The sequence below is a fragment of the Trachypithecus francoisi genome, unplaced genomic scaffold, assembly GCF_009764315.1.
Source record: "Trachypithecus francoisi isolate TF-2019V2 unplaced genomic scaffold, Tfra_2.0 Lachesis_group4, whole genome shotgun sequence".
Classification (NCBI taxonomy): Eukaryota; Metazoa; Chordata; class Mammalia; order Primates; family Cercopithecidae; genus Trachypithecus; species Trachypithecus francoisi.
In genome coordinates, this window is record NW_022681469.1 from 26034546 (window position 1) to 26059745 (window position 25200).

Below are 25200 nucleotides of genomic sequence, written 5' to 3' on the forward strand. Positions count from 1 at the left end.
TGCCCAGGCTGGGGTGCAGTGGCATGATCTTGGCCGACTGCAACCTCTCCTGCCTCAGCCTCCTGAGTAGCTGGGACTACAAGCACACACCACCAAATCCGGCTTATTTTTGTATTTTTGATAGAGGCAGGGTTTCACCATGCTGGCCAGGCTGGTCTCAAACTCCTGACCTCAGGTAATCTGCCTCCCTCAACCTCCCAAAGTGCTGGGATTATAGGCATGAGCCACCACGCCCAGCCTCTTTGTTGAATTTATATTATTCTTCTCTATTTTCGCTTTCCCAGTGAAACTTTCTTCCTCATCATTTCCAAGTTGGTGTGTTTCGTTAATCTGATTATCTGTCATTTCAGAGTCCCTGTCCTCCCACTGAACCACATGCGCACACACATCTCTGTCAGGCACCCCCCTCCCACCCCAGCTGCTCCTGTCATGTAAGGCACGCTGGGTCTGCCAGAGTGGCACCCCTTGTTCCAGCTTTCAGGTTTAATGCTTGAGAACATTTGAAGACTGTTGTCTGGAAAAGATAAGTGTTTTTATATTTCTTTAAATTTTAGGAGTTGTCTACCACAACAAATAAACTAGATCATACTTTTTAAGCTCAATACTTGTTTTCCTCATTCTGTGGAAAAAATATATCTTCTGTTAATGATGTACATAATAGCACTAATTGTGGGCCACCTTGGCTGAACACAGTTGTATGCTCAGGCTTAGATAATTGAGGTTGTAATGTCATTTCTGGAACTTTGAGGCGTCAGTAGAGATCACTGATGAAGTAAACTGACAAGCATAACTCCTTTTCTTTGGAAAAGGTGGATGCTGTGTGCTAAACTAATCAGACGTTATAGAGCCTTAGGCTGGGCACGGTGGCTCATGCCTGTAATCCCAGCACTTTGGGAGGCCAAGGTGGGCAGATCACAAGGTCAGGAGTTTGAGACCAGCCTGGCCAACATGGTGAAACTCTGTCTCTATTAAAAATACACACACACACACACACACACACACACACACACACAAGCTGGGCATGGTGGCGGGCACCTGTAATCCCAGCTACTCGGGAGGCAGAGACAGAATTGCTTGAACCCAAGAGGCGGAGGTTGCAGTGAGCCAAGATCGTGCCATTGCACTCCACTGGGAGCCTAGGCAATAGAGCAAGACTCCATCCCCACCACCCCCGCCAAAAAAAAAAGAAAAAAGAAAAAATTTATAGAGCCTTTTTCTGTTGATAAGTGCCCCTTGAAATAAAGCACCCACTGACTGGATTTGCTGCCGAGCAGTGTGCTGTCTCAGCGTAGTTGCTTCCCAGTGGGTCACATCGGTGTCATGTTATTGTCAGTCTGTTTAGTCTATCTTAAAAGCCTTTCTTTCCTTCCCTCTGCTACTAGTAACCTGGCCTCCGCCCACTGTGGTGCCTCTCTGTGCAGATTCCGATATCATTCATTCCCCACACTTGTTCATCCTGGACATGACGTGGTAAGAAATCATGGCTTCAGAATTGGTAGACCTTCCTGTTGTAGGATGTGGCTATTTGGTGAGATTTTTCTTGACATAGCCAATGTAAAGAAGACTGTTCAGGTACTCTTGTGTGTGGCCAGAGCCTGAGTGCTGCCTGCGCTTCCACCTTTAGGGCTTTGTGCATTCTATTCCCTCTGCCTGGAGGGCCTGTTATTTTGCCTGATGGATGAATTCCTACCCAGACTCCTGGATTCATCTCTAAATTTACCTCCCTTCGGGAAGACTTTTCTGACTCCAGAGACATAATTTCCCCCTTCTCTAAAGTTCCATGCCTCCTTTATCATCATATTATATTGTGATTTAAAAAAATTATTTGTCTCCCATTTGACTTTGAGATCCTTGAATCGGAGTTTGGTTCATCATTGATAATACCTACCACAGTTTCCAGAGGTTGTTGAACTTGGGGGATAGCCAAATTTTTGGTTTAATTGAAGCAGGGGAAATGCAAGGTGGATTCCCTTCACTTTGGAATCTCAACATTCTTTTTCTCTGGCCTCCTTCAGCATGTGTCCTTGACACAGCTGGGGTTTTGATTTATTGATGTTCTGGATTTTTCATCGCGTGCTAGACAATGCCATTTGTTGTGATGTTCTAGCTGGCACAGTGCATATGGGCTGTTGAGCAGAACCAAATACTGTCATTGTGGCAGTTACAGTTTTTATTTAACAAACATGTAGAAAATTTAAGCACTTTACATATTAACCCATTTGACCTCATAACATCTTTATGAGGGAGGTACTATTAATAGTCTCATCTTTGGCCGGGCACAGTGACTCATGCCTGTAACCCCAGCTACTTTGGAAGGCTGAGGAGGGTGGATCACTTGAGGCTGGGAGTTTGAGACCGGCCTGGCTAACATGGTGAAACCCTGTCTCTACTAAAAATATAAAAATTAGCCAATGTGGTGGCACACGCCTGTAGTCCCAGCTACCTGGGAGGCTGAGGCAGAAGAATCACTTGAACCCAGGAGGTGGACGTTGCAATGGGCCGAAATCATGCCGCTGCACTCCAGCCTGGGTAACAGAGTGAGACTTTGTCTCAAAAAAAAAAAAAAAAAAATCCCATCTTCTAGATGAGGAAACTGATGCACAGAGAGGTTAGGGTAACTTGCCCAATATCACATGGCTAGTAGGTGGGAGAGCCAACATTTCAAGCCGGGAAGGAGCTCTGGCTATGGGCTAACGTGTAATTTACTCCCATGCTTCACTGCCAGCGTCATTTTACCTTTAACCACTAGCAGTTTATCTATCTTCTTATCTCAGAGAAGGGAGGATGTCTCAGATCAGAACCTTGGGCCAGGCAACAGTTTCTAACCAGTAATAGTTTTCATTATATTTTCCCTATTATCTTCCATTTAGACAGTTGAATCTGATTTTCTAATTATGGTAGTTATATAAAGACTTCTCTTATAATTACTCAACTTTTGAAATAGAGCTAATTTAAAGAAAAATATCAAGTGAATAGCAGTAGGTCTTAAATGGTGGCCTGTATAACAAAAGTCCTGAAGGTGATACATTACGTATTAATGGATAGGACGTTGTGAGTAGTTGCTTACAGAGGGTGAAGAATTATGAATAGGGCGGATTTCTGGTTTGGCTGATTTGGCTGATGTAATTCACTTTGTTGTGTTTGCGAAGATAAGGGAACCTAAAGATGGAAAACTTAGTAGCAATTGAGGGGAGAAGAGGGCATAGAAAGGACATAGGCGGACATGTTCATGTTCCATTATTAACCTACATTGCATGTGTATTCAATTATTTAGCTCTGATTTGGTTTATATTTAATGATCTCATTCATACCAAAGGTGTTCTACTGTATAGCAAAGTTTTAAACTTTTGACTTGCTTTGGGCAATAAACATGGGGACAGATTATAAAAGAAGGGTTATGGAGAGCCACAAGGCAGTTGCTGTGAAGCTATTACAAAAGACACTAAACCGATAGGGAGCAGAGCAAAGGTTTGTCTGGAAGATACAAGTCAGGCTGAAGTTGGGATGACCCAAGGTAAGTTTGAAATGTAACAGTACACACCATTTGTATTTTCCCAGATCACCACTTGTGCACCTCTACAACAAACTTCTGCTTTCTCACAGGACTTTTATGGAAGGAAGAAAAAGAATTCGAATCCCTTGGACCTTTTTGTAGGTTCATTGTGAGCGTCTTGTGTCTGCCTTGACACGTTTGCATTCTGGTGATTGCTGGGAATAGTGAGATAACCTATGAATAGTCCTTGTCCTTCCAGTGTGATCTGAAAGGTCTTTGCTGCTCTGTGCCTGAAGATAACATTGACAGGTAGTTAATGATGTTCTGGGGTTGCCTCTAGCTCTTTGTAGATGGGGGTGGCCAGTCATCTCATGGCTACTTCCTTGGCTAGGACCCCTTCCCATATTGTTCCTATTAGTTGTTAATTCCAGCAGAGTGGACTACTCTCTGTCCTTGCTTTAGTGTTGATGTGTTCATTTAGACACTGGGCATGCCTTGTGAGTCTACTGGACTGTGTTTGTGGAACTCCCATCTCTTCTTGCCCTTTTAACCCTTATTCTGCATGGCTGAGAATGGGCCATGCTTCTTTTTGAACCTAATCTGTTATTGCATCTGCTGCCCTTAATTATGCTCCTTTTATGCCCTTAATTACTGCTCTTGGTTTTCTGTTAGTTTTTCTTCTCCTTGTGTTACTCTTTTACCCACAGCATGTCTGACAGCCAGGATAGTACTGTGGCAAACTGTCAGCCAGCTCCCATTGATTGGTAATGCTTACGTAATGAGCTGTGTGGGGAAAGGTTGTGTAGCCTTACTCAGACTCAGTGGGGTCAGGAAAGACAGTGCTGGCTGAGCAACGTCTGCTTTGAGCATGGGAGCCCGGAGCAGTGACATCCTTGCCTCTGTCTGCCATGTTTTAGAAGCATATAATTGCTAGCCCTTTGCTGATCTATAGTGTGCTGCTGTGTTCAGTTTGAGAAAGTTAGAGGGGGTCAGCTTGGATGAAGAGAAATGGAAAGAGTTAAGCTGCCTGCTTAGAGCTATCTCTTGGCACAAGAGAGGTGGAGAAAATGACACATAGAAATGTTCAATATTAAACGGAGAGACAGATATACAAAGGGAAACTGCAGAAATATACTTTGTTCTGTTCACCATTCTCTGTCAGAAATCTGCTTGAATTCCCAATAGTTTATTACTATCAGAAAGTTAAAGAATAAAGAGTATGCATTTAGTTAAACCTACTTGTGTCTGTCAGGAGCCTGAACAATACAGGCAACTATAGGAGCCATGGCAACTCTTTCTGCTCTCCAATGCATGCACCAAGCATGTGGAGGTCACTTCTTATGGACTTGCAGGCACTATTCTGGACTCTGACCATACAGTAATAAAAAGAAATACCCCCTGCTGTTGGTGAGTTTTACCGGTACAAATACAATTGTCCCTAGGTATACACGGTAGATGGGTTCCAGGGCCGCCCTTATATACCCAATTCTGTGCATCTTTAAGTCCCACAGTTGGCCCTACAGAACTTGTGGATAGAAAGTTTATACTTAGGTTTTGTATCCTATGACTACTGTATTTTGGATCTGCTTTGAGTTGAAAAAAGTCTGCATTATAAGTCATTGTAAGTGCACTTGCTCAGTTCAAATCCATGTTGTTCAAGGGTCAAGTGTATGTGCTTGGTGCCAGTTTTTCATGGGAAAGCTCATACCTGATTATTTTCTCGTTCTTGTTCCAGCCTCTAAGCAATAGCTACAATGCCTCACGCGTAGGAATTTTTCTGTAACCATTGCTGAATGAATTGTGTGCTGTAGGTTGCAAGTGCCATGAAGTTTCTGAAATAAAATTGTCAATAGAGCCTGGTATGGCTTTGTAGAGAAGAAGATAAAGGTGGTTGTGTTAATAATGAGAGAGTAGTTGATTAAAAAATAAATACAACATCATCTTGACCACTTATTGGCTGTGTAACTGTGCCAATCCCTTTCACTTCTTTGACCCTCATTACGCTCCACGGTGAAGTTGGGAGTGATAATTTGGCAGGATTTGTTTATTTTACCATTCCTCTGCTATACAGTATTGAAAGTGTATTAGTCTATTCTCATACTGCTATAAAGAACTGCTTGAGACTTGTTTTTTTGTTACTGATTTTTGTTTTGTTTTGTTTTGTTTTGGAGATGGAGGCTTGCTCCATCACCTAGGTGGGAGTGCAGTGGCATGATCTTGGCTCACTGCAACCTCCACTTCCTGGTTTCAAGCGATTCTCCTGCCTCAGCCTCCCAAGTAGCTGGGACGACAAGTGTGCACCATGACACCTGGCTAATTTTTGTGTTTTTAGAAGAGACGGGGTTTCACCATGTTGGCCAGACTGGTCTTGAGCTCCTGACGTCAAGTGATCCGCCTGCCTCAGCCTCCCAAAGTGCGGGGACAGGCGTGAACCACCTGGTCTTGGGCAATTTATAAAGGAAAGAGGTTTAATTGACTCACAGTTCTGGAGGGCTGGGAGGCCTCAGGAAACTTAAAATCATGGTGGAAGAGGAAGCAAACATGTCCTTCTTCACAGTGCATCAGGAAGGAAAAGTACCAAGCAAATGGGGAAAAAGCCCCTTATAAAACCATCGGATCTCATGAGAACTCATTATCATGAGAACAGCGTGGAGATCACTGCCCCCATGATTCAATTACCTCTCACCAGATCCCTCTCACAACATGTGGAGATTATGGGAACTACTATTCAAGATGAGATTTGTGGGGGGACACAGCCAAACCATATCCTTAGACATAGCTTTGATAATTTAATTAAGACCTAGCATTATTTTGAGAATTAAATGATATAATGAATGTGAGATAACTTTATAACATTCTAAGTTCACAACTATTAGTTATTATTAATCTTTGTTATTTAGAAGCAGCTTTCCCCAGACTCCTGAGTTTAGGGATCTATTCCTTTGCATCTGTCTTCCATTTTGTTCAGGTGTCCACAGGAACCTAAACGAACCTGCCTGGCCTGGACCCAGTACTTACAAGGGCTTATGCTTCTGACCTTCTTCTTCGGGTATGTTAGCCACTTACCGGGAAGGATGGTGTCTTTATCAGAGGAGAGTCTAGAGTTTTAACCTTTAGACCATGCCTTAGAAACCAAGGGTCTCAGATGTGAAAGGATACCTTTAAGATGAAAGTGCAGGGTAACTTTAACTCATGTTTTGAAGATGGCATACTAAACAGCATCTCAGTGAAATATCTGAACAAATGTTAAAATTAGGACATTTAAAAATTTAGAGCCAGCATGATTTTTCTAAGGTTGGAGACTTTATATAGTGGCCTTTTATTTAGGGTAAAGAACTTAAAATTTGGTGTTAGACTGTAGCAAATTTGAAGTTTTGATAGAAGAACATTGGTGCTTTTGTCAAGTTGGACACAGGAAAACTCCCAGTTATGCTTTCCTGCGCCGTGGCAGCATGATTCTCTTAAACACCAGATTCTAAACTGCAAACTGAGACTGATGGTTAAAGCAAACAGTGCCTCATGATGCCTGTGATATGCCTCATGATGATATGTCCCAAATTTCCTTCTCTTTCGTTAATTATCTTTTCCTTCTTAATTAATTAATTTTATTTTAGAATAGCATGTCTGATCTCTTGAATATATCTGTGGCTACCTTCAAATTGCCTAGTTTCAGTGGTGATTCTATTTGGAGATTTTCTGTGGCATAGTCATGGTATGTATTATGTTAATTCTTGTACATTTCCCTGGGTTTTTGACCATGGTTTGTTTTCTCAGTTCTGCAGTTCACTGCCTTCTCACTAGAATTTATACCTTTCCTTTAGAAGATATTTAGAAAGTGCTGGTAGAAACATAGCTGTCATTCAGCACACGCAGGTCCTGTTATCTCACACTTGGATCCTTTCAACAGGCCTTTTAATGGTTTCCCTACTGGCATTCTCCCCTCTTTCTAATCCATCCTACATACCAAGATTAATCTTCCTAAAATACTGTTTTCATTGTGCTCAAAAACCTTTAGAGGCCCCCCCATGGCCTACAGGATGAAGTCCAGACCTCTTAGCCAGTTAAGTCTTCCTACAGACTAGTTCCCACTTATTTTCTAGCCCTCTTACTGTAATTCCCTCTTCAACTGATAGACTTGCTGAGGCCTCCTTTCTTCCCTCCTCTGTGTCTCAGTTTCTTGTGCCCTTTCTTGCGATGGCCTTTGACCCTATCTCTACCCATCTAAATCCTACTCATCTGGCTTTCAAGTTCTAGTCCAGTTGATGAAATCCTTTATTTTCCTGGCAGCATATACTGTCCTTATCGTATATTATCTTCTATTATGGTTGCTTGTGTTTACAAGCTGTGCCCTGCTCTCTACCCCAATTTATAAGTTCCTGAAAAACGTGGCATCTGTAGACAGGAATGGATTCTTGGTAGTTTTATAGCTCTGTGTGTAAATGGGAGCTTTAGGATTGTGGTTTATGGTCATTGAGTGAGATGCAATAGACAAGTTATTTATTGTAGTCTGCCCTGTCTAGTTCAGTGTCTGAGGGTCTTGTACAAAATAGGTTTTCATTGAGTGCTTATTGAATAAATGAATAGATATATTAAGTTTATTTTGTTCTTCAGATGAGTAAATTATTTTAGCATTTAACTTAACATGTTAGCATGTATATAGGGTATGATTTATTTCCTCTAGCAGGAAGAGACACATTCAGAATGCCCCAGAGTCATTTATGGGTGATCATGAATTGTGTATTCTGCTTAGATCAGACTTTGTGTTTAGAGCTGAGTAAGTTGGTGGCCTGGCCATTCTACCCACCAAATTGCAAAAGTTCTCCAAAGTGTTACAGGAACTGTTTGGACAGTAGATCAATTAATAGTTTTATGTTGCATTTCATCTCCAGAGGATGCAGGCTACCTCAGGTGACAGAAAGCTACAGGAGGACAAAAGATAGCTTGCTGCAAAGACCTACGAGGCAGTCTTTTTTTTTTTACAAATATTCCAGCTGGTTGTCAGCTCTTCCTTGATCGTGTGATCATTACTGCCGTATTTGTCTGACACCAGACAAAAAGAAAAAAAGAAAAAGATGGGGCGGGGGGTTGGGGAGGGAATTCCTTCAGCGCTTAAACCAGGCTTGTCACACCGCAGGGGCACTGTGTTTGGTTTTAATAATCTCATATGTCATTATTAGTAGTAAAATATAAATTTGTTTCTTAGAACTTTTTAGAAAAGAATTTTGAAAAGATTATGAAATGGCACTCATGCTCATCTTTCAGGAAAGAGGTGGAGGGGGTGTTAACTTGCTAACTGTCATCACACTGCTTGTTTTCAGTTTCAGATTAATAGCAGGTGGTATGCAGTTTTCAAAGCAAACAGGCTTTTTTGTTCAGTTAGAAAAAGCACTAATTCCTTACTATAGCCTAGAATATTTTGTGCAAAGTGACAAATGGCAAGGATCACAAAACATTTAACATTTAAAAAATTGACAGCTGGTTAATATTGTAAATTTTTTAAATTAAAAATTTTCTTAAACTGACAGATAACATTGTATGTATTTATCACGTACAATGTGATGTTTTGAAGTATATATCATATGTTGTGGAATTTTTAAATCCAGCTTATTGCCAAATGCTTTACCTCACATAGTTATAATTTTTGTGGCCCGTGCAGTTAACATTCGCTCTCTTTGCATAGTATAGTAAATGTCTAAAGGATCGAGCCAGTCCTTTCAGTGAAATATTTCTCTTACCGTATTAATTGAGTTGTGTGTCTTGGTTATTTATGCTTAATATATATGTCTGTTACTTTCAGTGAATATATTTTCATGCAGCTATTTTGATTTGTGGCAATATCCTTTGGTCAACTCTGTAGTACAGTACTCATCTCAATTAGTAAATGCCTCTGGAAAGGAATTGCATCTTAGAAGCTCTGCAGATGATCAGCCCATCCAAATGGATGGTGAATGCGTGCTTTTAAATACATCTGTGTGTATGTGGTGGCAGGAGTGGGGTGGTTGGTGATGTTATGTTTGGAATAATGTATTAAGGATTTCTATTTCTGGATTCTTATTTATAGGCAAGTTTTTTTTTTTTTTTACTTTAATTAGGCATTTTTTTCCCTCAACTTTTAATTTCCGGGGTACATGTGCAGGATGTGCATGTTACACAGATCATCCCATCACCTAGGTATTAAGCCCAGCATCTATTAGCCAGTCTTGCTGATGCTCTCCCTCCCCACAGCCCCTGACAGACCCCAGTGTGTGTAGTCTCCCCCAGTGTGCCCATGTGTTCTCATTGTTAAGCTCCCACTTGTAAGTGAGAATATGGGGTATTTCAGGTTCTGTTTCTGCATTTGTTTGCTGAGGTTAATGGCATCCAGCTCTATCCCTGTCCCTGCAAAGGACATGATCTCATTCCTTTTTATGGCTTTTTAAAATTATTATTATACTTTAAGTTCTAGGGTACATGTGCACAACATGCAGGTTTGTTACATAGGTATACATGTGCCATGTTGGTTTGCTGCACCCAGTAACTCATCATTTACATTAGGTATTTCTTCTAATGCTATCCCTCCCCCTGCCCCCCTCCCATGACAGGCCCCCTTGTGTGATGTTCCCTGCTCTGTGTCCAAGTGTTCTCATTGTTCAGTTCCCACTTAGGAGTGAGAACATACGGTGGTTGGTTTTCTGTTCTTGTTATAGATAGTTTGCTGAGAATGATGGTTTCCAGCTTCATCCACGTCCCAGCAAAGGACATGAACTCATCCTTTCTTACAGCTGCATAGTATTCCATGGTGCATATGTGCCACATTTCTTAATCCAGTCTATCATTGATGAACATTTGGGTTGGTTCCAAGTTTTTGCTGTTGTAAATAGTGCCACAATAAACATACGTGTGCATAGTAGCATGATTTATAATCCTTTGGGTATATACCCAGTAATGGGATCGCTGGGTCAAATGGTATTTCCAGTTCTGGATCCTTGAGGAATCGCCACGCTGTCTTCCACAATGGTTGAAATAGTTTACACTCCCACCAACAGTGTAAAGCGCTCCTATTTCTCCACATCCTCTCCAGCACCATTTTTTTAATGATCGCCATTCTAACTGATGTGAGATGGTATCTCATTGTGGTTTTGATTTGCATTTCTCTGATGACCAGTGATGATGAGCATTTTTTCATGTGTCATTTACAGGTAAGTTTTTAAGAATATTGAGATATTGCTTAGTATGCCAACTTTAAAAAGTGAGTCAGAATTTGGGTCTTGGGGAGTTGTGGAACCAATCTCCTGCAGATACTGAGAGACGACTGTACTTGCTTCACATTGCTGTGCAGTGAGGCTTTCTAGTGTGATTATGTAGTTACAGGTCTTTAAAGGTGACAAATTCTATTCTTAACTCATGACTAGTTAGCTTTATGATCCTAAAAGTGTCTTTGACTTCTAAGGGCGTTGGTTTCTAAGGTATATTCCTGCCTCTGCCTTAAATATGTATGATTGGTTTGAAGAAAAAGTTGTGGGGTTTTTTTTCTGGACACAAAGTCTTGCTGTATTGCCCAGGCTTGGAGTACAGTGGCATGATCATAACTCACTGCAGCCTTGACCTCTTGGGCTCAAGTGATCCTCCCGCCTCAGCCTCCTGAGTCACTGGGACTACAGGCACATGCCACCATGCCTGGCTGATTTTTTTTTTTTTTTAATCTTTTGTAGAGATGAGGTCTCATGTTTCCTGGGATGGTTTTGAACTCCTGACCTCAAATGATCCCCCCACCTTAGCCTCCCAAAATGCTGGCATTATAGGCATGAGCCACCATGCCTGTCCTTTGTCCACGTATTTTTGATAGCTGAGAAATATGGCATCAGATGTCATTCATGTTTGTCATTAAGATGATTTTACATGTGATACACTCACATGTGGTATAAAAGGCTTAAGGGTGGGAATCACTTTTCTTTGGTCTGGAATCTGATCACTTAGTTCCTCAATTCCAACACTTGCGAAGAGCTTTCTAGCATCTGATCAAATGATGGATTAATGAAAATCCTACCCACAGTAAGATGATTTTTAAGTCAGAAGGCAATATGTAATTAAAACAATAACTATAGCCATAAGCAGGCCAGATACCCTTGCCAGGTAGTTAATAATATTCTGACTTCCCAGAAGACAAGACCAAATCAGAATTATGAGGTTGCTTTTTGTTGTTGGGTTCGAACCCAACAACAGGTAGATGGATCTACGTGGTGAGCTCTCCTGGGAAGTCAGAAATTCTGTGTTCATGAGACAGCTCTTCCAGCTTGTGGCTTTCAGGCTAATCTCTTGTCTGCAACTTGTTTCCTTAACTGTAAGATTAAAAAATAAAATAAAAAGGTTTGTGTAGAAACTGTACTACAGTTGGCCCTTTGTGTCCACGGGTTCTGCATCTGCAGATTCAATCAACCAAGGATTGAAAATATTCAGAAAAAACAACCTTAATATAACAACTAAAAAGAATACAAATAAAAATCAACACAGGGTAATAATTACATAGCATTTACATTGTATTAGGTATTATAAGTAATCTGGAGATGCTTTAACATATATGGGAGGAGGTACATAGTTTATATGCAAATACCATGCCATTTTATATCAGGGACTTGAGCATTTGTGGATTTGGGTCTGGGGAGTTGTGGAACCAGTCTCCTGCAGATACTGAGAGACGACTGTACTTGCTTCACATTGCTGTGCAGTGAGGCTTTCTAGTGTGATTATGTAGTTACAGGTCTTTAAAGGTGACAAAGGATGTTAAAATTTGTAAGTTGACAATGCTGATCATGTCTATTCCTAAGTTCCTTGACAGCAAAACTCTGGTATGCCAAGAGTTTCTAGAATTTGAGATTGCGGAGCTCTCTGCCTCATTTTGGTCTTCGCATACCAGAGTATTGTTCACAAATAGGGATGTGAACAAAGCTAAGTCTAAACCAGCCAGGCCTGAGGACTGAGTCAGACAAGAGGACCCCCTGCCTCCCTCCTGTGGCCTTTGCCTTCGCCTCAGGGTGGCTTCTTTAATGGGAAGATGATGGCACGTCTCCCTTCAGTCACCTCGATCCCAGCACTGAGGTGGCTGATTTCCATCCTATCTTGTGTGTGCTGTTGCTTTCTATTTGGATGAGAATGACTCTGCTTTGAGTGCATTCTCTTCTTTCCATTGCTTCCTTCTAAGGCTTCTTTCCCTTCTTACCTGTTTAGGCCTCAGGTTATCATTTGTTATTCCCATGATCTTATCTCTTAACTTCTTTTCCTTGGTTAGATAAGCCAGAGGCTTTGTGCAGAGGCTGAAGGTTTTCAAGAAACCCCTCACTACCCAGTTTGGGGAAAACTGGGATGTTGTAAAGGGCTGAGTGTTCTGTTGTACTTTCATTACCAGTGACCCATTGTGGACGATTTCTTTAGAAAGTAATTTTTATTCCTTAAGTGCTTTTCCAAGTTCTATTTTTTCTTTTTTTTTTTTTTCCTCTTTCTCTGTCTCTCTTGTTTTTTGCTCTGTCGCCCAGGCTGGAGTTCAGTGGCGCTATCTCGGCTTACTGCAACATCTACCTCCCCGGTTCAAGCAATTCTCCTGCCTCAGCCTCCTGAGTAACTGGGACTACAGGTGCGCACCACCATACTCAACTGATTTTTCTATTTTTAGTAGAGATGAGGTTTCACCATATTGGTCAGGCTGGTCTTGAACTCCTGACTTCAGGTGATCTACCCGACTCAGCCTTCCAAAATACTATGATTAGAGGCATGAGCCACCATGCCTAGCCTCCACATTCTATTTTTCTTAGAATATAGTAGAGTTGCATCTTAAGGATTTAGTTTTAAAATCAGCATATATGGTAAACATTTCTTTTGTTCAAAATTATTCTTAGGAGTTCAGCACTGCTAGTTTTTTTTCTATTCTGGATCAGTAGTTTTCTTCAGTTGAGCACTAGATGAAAGTGCTGGCTTTCATTTAAAGGTTTGTGAATGAAACCTGTATAAGTTCAACCACTAGAGTTCCATTCACTGGGAAGAGATGCTCACTCTGTGAGGGCGTGTGGGAGATGAGACAGATCGAGAGGAGAGCTGATGTATGCCTCCAGTCTCAGGCTTTCTTGTGGAGTAAGTGAAGCTCTGGGTACTACTGAAATTATTCTCTCTCCCTCCGTCACCCTGGGCAGTTGAGTTTGTGTAAGTTAAATGTCTGTATGATGTAATTATACCAGCCTCTATAAAGAAACGTAAACAGGATGAACATGCCTGATTATTTTCTGGCCTTTCTCATTTTTATGTAGAAGATAAGAATGAGTGTGATTTGGTTAGCAGCAAGGAGTTGAAGTTGTTTTAGAAAAGTGGCCCCTTGCAGCCCCAGTCTTACCTATTTGAGTTTGCCAGGTGGTATGAGGTTCAGGAGGCAGCCCAGCGAATATTGCTAAGGCAAAGACTCTGTTCTGGTGATTGCAAACCCACTGCCGGTGCCAAGTCAGGCAGAGAAGAAACATTGCTGCTGCCGCACAGTGTCTGCCCCTGGCAACCAGGTGTCATGTATACATGGTTATTTCCAAATGTTGTTTAATGTGTGCCCCTAGCATCCTAGCAGTTTGCCAAAAGAACGTACACATTTATTGAATTTCCTCTGGCCTAGCTGCTTAGTAGATTCAAATGAATAATAGAGGAAATGTTGTGGTAAATGTAATGCATGAAATGTGGATGTTAGAGGGGTCTTAGATATTATTTAGCCTATCCTCTGAATTGTACAGATAGAGACAGATCCAGAAAGGTGAGGTGATTTGCTGTAGACCATGAATTAGCAGCCAAGATGGAATGGAAGCTTTAATTGTCTGATGCCTATTTTGTTGCTTTTTCTACTTGATAGAACTTATGGATCAAATAGTATTCCATAAGTTCAATTGAATTTACTCAGCCTGGCCTGCATAAGTGAAGCAATTCTAAAGGGAACTCATATATACAAACACATGTAAACCTCATTCTCTGCTGGTTTACATTCTGTTTGAAGTGGAAGTTGATGTTTGTTGTCATCATTTTGTTTTGTGTTAGTTAACAAATCTGATTATGTGGCGGCCATAGGAGTGTGCCCTTTAACTCTATCTTTAACAGAATAGAAAAAGGGTGTGGTGCAGTTAGCTGACAGCATCAAGCTGCTGCACTTTGGGACCCACCACATGCTCTGGGGCTCCTCGTCAACCTGGCTAAGATTTTCCCAGAGCTGCGTATGATCTTCATTCCTTCCCTGCTGTAGCTGCTGAAGGGCACGGTCTGAGGCTCTCCTGCTTTCTTCTGCTCCTTCTGTCCTCCACCCTTCCCACACATGTCCCCATAATCAGTCTCTTGTACTTTATGTCTCAGCATCTGCATCCCAGAAGACCTGAACCGACATAGTATACAGGTTGATTTGAAGTTATTTTTAGTGTAGTGTGCAATAACGGGTGCAGAAAATCTTTAAAAACAAATCTTTATGTTGAGCAGGGCTGAAAATTGCTACACATGTTTGATTAGTCATTTTTTACATTTTCTTCTCTTAACTTCAAGCCAGCATGAGGAGAAATAAAGTCATAGGTCTGGGAAGTACACTGTTGTCAAGAGACAGGAGTCGCAGAACCAATTCTCTTTCTGACCTTCAAGAATTCCCTTTGCCAACAAAGAGCTTGGAGCCTCACTTACTTCCTAGAAAATGAACTGAGTGATCTCTGGATGTTTTCTTCAGCTCTGGATGTGAGACAGATTGCAAGAAAAGAGGTTGAGTGGCCCATTGGTCCCAATAGTGTGAACATTAAGTCTAAATTTAAATTGAACAAATACAAGTTAGTACAAAGAAAAGGAATTCAGAAGTTGTGCAGTAATTGTCTCCATGTTGTTGTCCAATTTATTTGTCAGTTCACTGACACCAAGTATCTTGGTGCAGATAGTGCAGTTTAACTAGTGTCTCTATGTCAGAGTGCTTCTGAGATTTTTAATCTCCATGGTAAAACAAGATTATATATAAGTGCCTGGAAATGGAAGTTTTATTTCCCACAATATGGAATAAGAAGATAGAGATATTTTAGTATAATTGCACCTTAGGTTATATAACTCAAACTGCTTAGTATTTATTCCCACTCTGTACTCACAACAGCTGTAGTTTAGAGTTGAGACCACCCTACTTTTATGAGTGATGGTAGCATTCAGTAGTTGATAACACCAATCTGTGCTGCAGCTGCCTTTGATAGTAAAAGCCCATTCCTTCTCTAAGTCCATATAATCACACGGTTTTATAGAATATGGCTTCTTTTACCACTTTTTCATCTTTCAGTGCTAATTCTTCGCTTTAAAGTTTTTAAGCGTGCTAATGATGCTGTGACATAGAGTCCTTAATTTATTTTATAGAATTTTGCTTTTTAGAGCTGTATTTTATATTCAATTGCTGAATTTGCTTCACCATGGTCTTTTAGTTTTGTTAGCTGTTTATATTCACTTGTGTCTTTCATAAGCATGTAGTAGCTGAAGCCATTGTCATTAGAGAAGATAAGACTGCTTGTGTTAGAACTCTGAAACCCCAGCAGTTCATTTTTGATTCAGCATTTATTTAATGTTTCTTTTTTTTTTTTTTTGAGACGGCGTCTCGCTCTGTCGCCCGGACTGGAGTGCAGTGGCCAGATCTCAGCTCACTGCAAGCTCTGCCTCCTGGGTTTACGCCATTCTCCTGCCTCAGCCTCCCGAGTAGCTGGGACTACAGGCGCCAGCCACCTCGCCCGGCTAGTTTTTGTATTTTTTTAGTAGAGACGGGGTTTCAGCGTATTAGCCAGGATGGTCTCGATCTCCTGACCTCGTGATCCGCCCGTCTCGGCCTCCCAATATTTAATGTTTCTTATAGGTTGGGGATTGTGATGAGTGTTCTTGTCTTAAATGGATGTTGGGCGGAGAGCACAGAGCATATGCCACTGAACTGATGTGGTGATATGTTTCAGCGCCTTTCATGTTGAAATGTCATGTTACTTTGTAACATGAAACTTGTAAGTTATAATGGAATCACAATATGCCTTGTTCTCAGGAATTATATATAAAATATTTAACAACAGGTATGACGTAGTCACTGCCCTAGCAGAACAAATGTTAAACAACCAGAACCAGTTCATGTCAACGGAATCTCAGCCCTGCCTGATCTGAACATAAGTTAAATGGATTCAAAGTCTTATATGTGATAGAAGCTTTGATTCTGGGTTTACCAGAAGCTGTAGGAAAGAAAGAGCTTTTGTACATATTTTATATATTTTCTCACTGGGAAATGATTCATTACATTACAAAGATGTGAGCCATTCTCATTGCTTTTGTGCTTTATGCCTTTGCAATTCAACCCTACCACCAGATGATAGATAGCACAAGACCCAACCCCAATTCTACAATATGTACAGACATTTATTGAATAAAACTTTATTAGAAAGCCGGAACAAAATGATTCATAGGACCGGTTTTGTAAAACTCAACGAAGTTGCAGTTTTCTGTTCTTTTAAGTATTTTCTTTGCAAGAAAGTTTCACCTGAGACAGATGACAAACAACAATCCTCTTGTAGTAGTCTGTTCTTATGCTACTAATAAAGATATACCAGAGAGTGGGTAATTTATAAAGAAAAAGAGGTGTAATGGACTCACAGTTCCACGTAGCTGGGGAGGCCTCACAGTCATGGCAGAAGGCAAAGGAAGAGCAAAGTCACATCTTACATAGTGGCAGGCAAAGAGCTTGTGCAGAGGAATTTCCCTTTATACAACCATCAGATCTCATGAGACTTACTATCATGAGAACAGCACAGGAAAAGTCCGCCCCCGTGATTCTGTTACTTCCCACTGGGTCCCTCCCATGACACGTGGGAATTAGGGGAGCTGCAGTTCAGTATGAGATTTGGGTGGGGACACAGCCTAACCATATCACCTCTTAAACCTGTGCTTCTCCACAGAGGCGATTTTGCCTCCTAGACAACATTCGGCAATGTCTGGAGACATTTTGTTTGTCACAACTCAGAGCTGGGGTAGTGCTGCTGGGCTGTATGGATTAGAGGCCATGAGTACTGCTAAACGTTCTACAGTATGTAAGACCTGTCTCCATAACAAAGAATTATCTGGTCCAAATTGTTGATAGTGCCAAGGATAAGAATCTCCGTCTGAAACACATGGCTGGATACAGAGCTTTTTAGGGATCAATTCCGAGGCACCATTCCTACAATAAAAGCTAGAGGCCTCATTGGATTTCTTTAACCTGTTCATGTAGCAGATGTAGGAGTGTCTTTATAATATGGCAGCTAATTCTGATATATTTGTGATAGCTTTCATTTTACTAATAAGAACTCATATCTAACATTTATCATGCTGGTTAATGGACCATTTTCACCAATAAAATCCCATTTCCAGCAGTCATTTTGCTAATTAGCAAAACATCACTGTTGATTAAGGCATGGGTGACTGAAGCGCTTCTAGTAGCTTTCTCTACTTTTCGAGCTTCTAATAAGAATACTTGTTGATTGCTCCTGGATTGTGCATTCCTCAGTAACTTGCTGGCAGCACTTAATTCAGAGCTTACATAATAACGTACACATAAAATCACACTGTATATCATGTGGTAGTATGAACTAAATCGTGGACATTAGGACAGATTTCCTTCCCAGAAGCTGGAAGGAACTTCGTACAAACTCTTGCACTCAGTGCAGTTCATTTGATACAGCTGCCATGTACCGACTGTTTCCTTGTGGAAAGTACAGATCTAGATTGAGCCAAAGATACACACAGAGAGGAGGAAAGCCCTTCTCTTGTCTCAGAGAGTTTACAGTTAAGGAGAGGAGCAGTGGGTAAGTAAGCATGTATCATACAAGGTAAAATAAAAAAACAAGTGCCATAGGAAACATACTGAAAGGTTTTATTAGCTGCAAAAGTAGGAGAAGCAGCTAGGATATGACTTGGCAAAGACTCTGGAAGTAATGTCCAAGGTGGTTTTGGAACATGGGTGCTGGGCTGGGTCAGTGCATGGTGATGTGGTGATTCCACAGAGTGGACATGGGCACCCAAGTCTTCTGTCTCCTCACTGAGTTTCTTACTCTGTCATAGTGCAAATAACTTCCAAATTATGAAATAAAACTAGAAAACTGGAGGAGTAAATATATAGTTAACAACTGTCCCCTCTCTCTCAAGCTGTAGAAGAAAGTTTATAAAATTGGTTCTAATTTCATCCAGCACTGCATTTTGCTTCTTCTGTTAGGCACTATGTTATACATAAAAGTTATGAGAGAACTTCTGGGATAATTTAAAGCAAAACACCACCAGATCACTTTCTATTCAAAATTTGTGTACTCCAGCAACCTCCTGTCTTTATTCAATGTCAGCTTTACTTTTTAATTTCAAAAACCATTCATTTTTGGCTCTCCATTCTTACTTAAGAGAATAGCAGATATACCTTTGCATTAGTCCATTTTCACACTGCTATAAAGAAATACCTGAGACTGGGTAGTTTATAAAGGAAAGAGGTTTAATTGACTCACAATTTCACATGGCTGACGAGGCCTCAGGAATCTTACAATCATGGCAGAAGGCAAAGGGGAAGCAAGCACCTTTTTTGCAAGGTGGCAGGAGAGAGTAAGATCCTGTGAAAGAGAAACCTTCAGACCTTTATAAAGCCATCAGATCTCATGAGAGCTTGCTCATAATCACCGGAACTGCTCGGGGGAAACCGCCCCCATGATCCAGTCACTTCCTACCAGTTCTGTCCCTCAACATGTGGGGATTATGGAGATTACAGTTTGAGATGAAATTTGGGTAGGGACACAGAGCCAAACCATATCATTCCACCCTGGCCCCTGCCAAATCTAAGGTTCTTTTTACATTTCAAAATTAATCAGGCCTTCCCCACAGTCCCCAAGAGTCTTAAGTCATTCCAGTTTTAACCCAAAAGTCCAAGTCCAAAGTCTCATTTGAGGCAAGGATAGTCCCTTCTATGTAGGAGCCTGTAAAATCAAAAGCAAGTTAGTTACCTCCAAGATACAGTGGGGGGTACTGGCATTGGGTAAGTGCTCTCATTCCAAATAGCAGAAATTGGCCAAAATAAAGGGGCTACAGGTCCCATGCAAGTCCAAAATCCAGCAGGGCAGCCATGAAGTCTTAAAGCTCTAAAAAAATCTCCTTTGACTCCATGTCTCATGTCTCATGTCTAGGTCTCATGCATGTCTCATGCCATGCAAGAGGTGGGCTCCCATGGCCTTAGATAGCTTCGCCTCTGTGTTTTTGCAGGGTACTGCCCCCCATGCTGCTGTCATGGACTGGTATTGAGTGCCTGTGGCGTTTCCAGGTATACTGTGCAAGCTGTCAGTGGGTCTACCATTCTGGGGTCTAGAGGACGGTGGCCCTCTTCTCACAGGTTCACTAGGCAGTGCCCCAGCAGGGACTCTGCATGGGGCCTCCAACCCTGCATTTCCCTTCTGCACTGTCCGAGCAGAGATTCTCCATGAGGGCTTTGCCACTGCAGCAGACTTCTGCCTGGATATCCAGGCTTTCCATACATCCTCTGAAATCTAGGTAGAGGTTCCCAATCCTCAGTTATTGACCTCTGTGCACTTGCAGGCCCAACATCACATGAAAGCGACTAAGGCTTGGGGCCTGCACCCTCTGAAGCAATGGCCTGAGCTGTACCTTGGCCCCTTTTAGCCATGGCTAGAGCTGGAGCTGCTGGGACTCAGGGAACCAAGTCCTGAGGCTGCACACAGCAACAGGGCCCTGGGTCTGGTCCAGGCAACGTTTTTCCCTCCTAGGCCTCTGGGCCTATGATGGGAGGGGCTGCTGTGAAGTCCTCTGATATGCCCTGGAGACATTTTGCCCATTGTCTTGGTGATTAACATTCAGCTCCTTGTTACTCTTACAAATCTTTTCAGCTGACTTGAATTTCTCCCCAGAAAAATAGGTTTTTATTTTCTACTGCATGGTCAGGCTGCCAATTTTCCAAACTTTTATGCCATGCTTCCCTTTTAAACATAAGTTTCAATTTCATGTCTCTCTCAAGTTCAAAGTTTCACGGTTCTCTAGGGCAGGGGCAAAATGCCACCAGTGTCTTTGCTAAACCATAGCAAGTGTCACCTTTGCTCCAGTTCCCAGTACGTTCCTCATCTCTATCTTGAGACCACCTCAGCCTGGACTTCATTGTCCATATCACTATCAGCATTTTGGTCAAGACTGTTCAACAAGTCTCTCAGAAGTTCCAAACTTTCCCATATTTTCCTGTCATCTTCTGAGATCTCCAAATTGTCCCAACCTCTGTCCATTACCCAGTTCCAAACTTGCTTCCACATTTTCTGTATCTTTATAGCAGTGCCCCACTACCTTGGTACCAGTTAACTGTATTATTTCATTTTCACACTGCTATAAAGATACTACCCGAAAGTAGGTAATTTATAAAGGAAAGAGTTTTAATTAACTCACAGTTGCGCTTCCTGGGAAGGCCTCAGGAAACTTACAATCATGGTGGAAGGCAAAGGGAAAGCAGGAACCGTTTTCACAAGGCAGCCGCAGAGTGAAAGAGCGTGTGAAGGAGGAACCATTAAACACTTATAAAACCATCAGATCTTGTGAGCACCCACTCGCTATCACAAGAATAGCAGGGGGATCCTCCCCCATGATCCAGTCACCTCCTATTTGGTCTGTCCCTCCACATGTGAGGATTATGGGGATTACAGATCAAGATAAGATTTGGATGGGGACACAGAGCCAAACCGTATCATACCCCTGTGTGGCAAAGGATATAATCAGTTGACTGTTTTCAGTATGTTATTAGTATGAAAAAGTTTAAAATGTCAATCAGGGCTCTTGAAACTCTGAGAAGGGGAAGACAATACAAACGCCAACACCAACTGCCCTGATCCTGGATGCTTGGGTTTGAGTTCCAGACTTCAGAAAAGGAAGTATATTGGAAGAATGGACTTTTGTCTTTCATCTCTCTGGTCTATGTTCACCTTACATTAGGTGTTACAGCATTAGTGGACGTCAGTGCAGTTTAACATTTCAAGCTGGGGTCTGCTTATAGCTGATGCTTATGCCTCATTGAAAAGTATAATAGGTGGGACATCCTTTAAGTTCACCTAGATGAGTTACCCTACTGAAGGTCACCCTCTGGTATGGTTTGGAAAACAGTGCTGGAAGTATAATTCTTTGTTTATTAATGCCACTTGGTAAAGACTCAGTGAACCCTATGTAATTTCTCCTAACGAAAGTCTAGAATTCAATTAATTGAATACATGGCTACTTTAATTATTCTGTTATGGCTAATTGATACTCACAGTGATCATGTTTTACAGCTTCTAAATGCAATATTACCTTACAAGTTTATGGTTCAGCCTCCTTTGATATTTCAGTTCTTTTTCTGTTTTATGTCAGCATATAATTTTATTAGGTTCGTATATATTGCACCTCATATGTAGTTTTGACAATAAATAAAGGTCTTTTTCCTACTCTTATTTGCTCATCTGCTTATGTGAGTTGTAAAATAGATTTTGCCTACCGTAGATTATCCATATTATAGTGAAAGATTAATCTTTCTCAGTTCTTTATATGTATGCTTCAGATTGTTAAAAGATTTAGAATAAAAGGATATATAGTTATAGGGTTGTCCTGTTTATGTTGTTAGAGCATTGTTGTCTTTTCTAAATCCGAGTAATCTCTGGCTTCATAGTGTTATCTCATGGAAAGTTGAGTAGGTACCTGCTTTGTTTTTTACACTGAACTATTAAAAATTGAATACTGACATTTCAGGGAACTTTGTCATTTAAAATGTACAAGCTTTCCCATAGCATAGAACCTTGCCTTAACATGCCTTGTGCTTGATATACAAAATAACATTTCATTATCTGTGCTAAGTGATTGTGATGTCACCGAGTTCCCAGTGCTGTGCAGTTGGTGCCACACGTGAGTCCCCAGGAGCAACAAGGGTTAAAAGGGTGTAGTAATGCCGAAAAGTTTGTGCTATGAAGATTTAGCCTGGACTATTCATGGAAAGGTAAAGTTCCTATCAGCACAGTATGTTATATTCATAATCCGAGTTTTCTTCTGTATAAACTTTATTATACCCCTTGTTGTAAAGCACCTTCAAGTCCATTCTGAAAAGAGACAAGTCTTTAAGGAAGTAAACATATGTACTTCACTTTTAATCTAGCTATCAACACCAAGTGAAGACATCAAAATGTTCGTGTTGGGTTCCTTGAACTTGATTTCCATATTTTCTTTGTGTTCTGGCATTATGGGATACTCTAGTTTTCCATAATGATCCACTTAAGTACATTGTGTCACATTTTCAAGTCCAGTTACATTATCCCAAATCTGGCAAGATCTGAAAACAATTCTATACATATTTCTTCTAGGAATAGCAAATAGTAGATGGGGAAAATGTTTTATATTATTTTTTTCCCAAGATATGGTTCTATATCCATAAATAATGTTGTCATCCTCTTTGTTTTTATTTGTTCATTTACAGTGATTCTCTGTTAGAGAGCTCTACGGAGTTTTATTTCCTTGCAGTAGGTTTAGTACTTTTTTAAAGTTGAATGTGACTCCCCATCCTCAGCGACTATTAGCTTAGTCAATGTATTCTAGGCTTATTTAAGTTTCAGGATTCATATCGTGTGACTTTTCCTCCTAGCATCATATTAACTGTTTCAAAGCAATGTGCTATTAAAGTGTTGTGGCCATGTTTCTTACTTTGTTATTCTTCCCAGTGGATCTCAAACTATTGATTCTGTTTGCAGTCCAGGGAAAGATGTGTGCTGCTGGCCTATAATTTGGTGGTGTTGGGTCTTAGGAAATATTCCCCTCTTTGGTCTTTAGTGTACGCATCTGAGCTTTGGACGTGTTATTTAAAACTTTTTCAAGGATCATGTCTTAGAAAAGTGAGTGAGCATATATCTGTACATCCTTTATTTAAGTTGTAATCAGCTCTTCAAAATTAAATTTGTTGATTGATGCAGTGTCCTCAGTAGGCTCAAGTGTTGAATTCTCTTAGTGTTTTCTAAATAATGATAATGGAATATCCATTATGATTTCTTTGCATTTTAAAAAATCTCACTCTGTGAACAAAAGGAACATTACCTAGTATGAGTGTTTTAATATCCGGGTAGATAATGCCATATATTGAATGGGGGAGAAAACCAGGTGCTGATACATTCAGGATTTAGTAGGCAACACAATTTCCATGCTATCTATAACTGTTCAAGTTGTTAAAGCAAATTTTTTGAATTGTTAATATGATTATTTAATAGTTCACTCTTTTAGATGCCCTCACTGCTTTATTTCCATCTCATAGTCAAGTGTAAACATGTGTAATATTGATGTTTAAAAGATTTTTTTTTCTGATTACAGAAGTAATAACTGTTCATTATAGAAAATAAGAAACAGTCCAAATAATATACCCTGCTACGTATGTCTTAACTACTATAACATCTTACCATACTTTACACTTTTTTCCATGTCAATATAAACAAGTACTCCATCTTCTTTGTCCCTCCCTTCTGCTCCTCCCTCCCCCATTTCTCATGCAAAATTAGGAGCTTAGGGCACACGCTATTTTATGACGTGTTTTTTTCTCACTTAACATTTTCAGTTTTAAAAAATTAATTTTCTATTAAGATATCAGCTTTCAAGGACTCTCACTGTTTGATTATATGGCTGGATCAAAATCTTTATAATCAGTATCCTATTGCCAGATTCTTATTTACCCAAACCTCTATTGTTCACTCTTAGTTGTTGCTTTAAATAATGCTCGTTGCATTTTCTTAGATGTAAATACTCTTTTGTTTTAATATTTGCTAGGATTGAATGCCTGGAAGTCAAATTGGCCACATAAGAAAATTAATGATAATAATGATTTATACATACATTCACACATTTATAGTTATTATTACAAATTTTAGTATGCTTAATTTATATTCATTTTTAAAATTTATGTAGTTAAATTCATTCTTTCTGATAAACAATTCTATGAGTTTTGACAAGTGCATATAATTATGTAACCACCACCACAGTCAAGAAACCCATTCATTTCCTCACCTTAAAAAATTTCTTCCTTTTGCCCCTTGACTATTAAGTATGTTTGTTTTTCATTCTGCACATATAAAGAGGCAAAAATAAGAAAATAGATACCGCCCATGAGTCTACCATTCTGCTGTAACCTCTGTTGACATTTTGTAAAATATCCTTCTGTTTTTTTTTTTTGTCTTTTGTTTTTGTTTTTTCTCTTCGTCTTCCCTACAAAAAAAGAGGTTATACTGCCTCTTGATTTATATAGCTTTTTTCTTTTTTACGTGGTATACTCTGAGAACATGTTTCATTTAGCCATTGGACTGGTTTGTTTTTGTTTTTTCTCTTCGTCTTCCCTACAAAAAAAGAGGTTATACTGCCTCTTGATTTATATAGCTTTTTTCTTTTTTACGTGGTATACTCTGAGAACATGTTTCATTTAGCCATTGGACTGGTTTGTTTTTGTTTTCTCTGCAATTCTAAACAACCTTGTAATGAAGTCTAAAAAGCCCTATCATGAACATCTTTGCATATAGTACTTAAGAAAAGTACCGTAAGTAGCGTTTTTAGGGCTCAGTGCATATGTACGTTTTAAAGACTTGTTAATTTTATCTGGTTGATTTATAAAATGGGTATACCAATTTATATTCTGACCAGCAGTGTATAGGAGAGCCTGTTTTCTTATATCCTTGCCAATA

General features: G+C 40.3%; 1 protein-coding gene across 2 annotated transcripts in view; it reads left to right on the top strand.

Moving 5' to 3' along the window:
• The window catches only part of CHCHD3 (coiled-coil-helix-coiled-coil-helix domain containing 3), a 297752-nt gene that overhangs the window by 167966 nt on the left and 104586 nt on the right, over positions 1-25200 (top strand). The window lies entirely within an intron of this gene.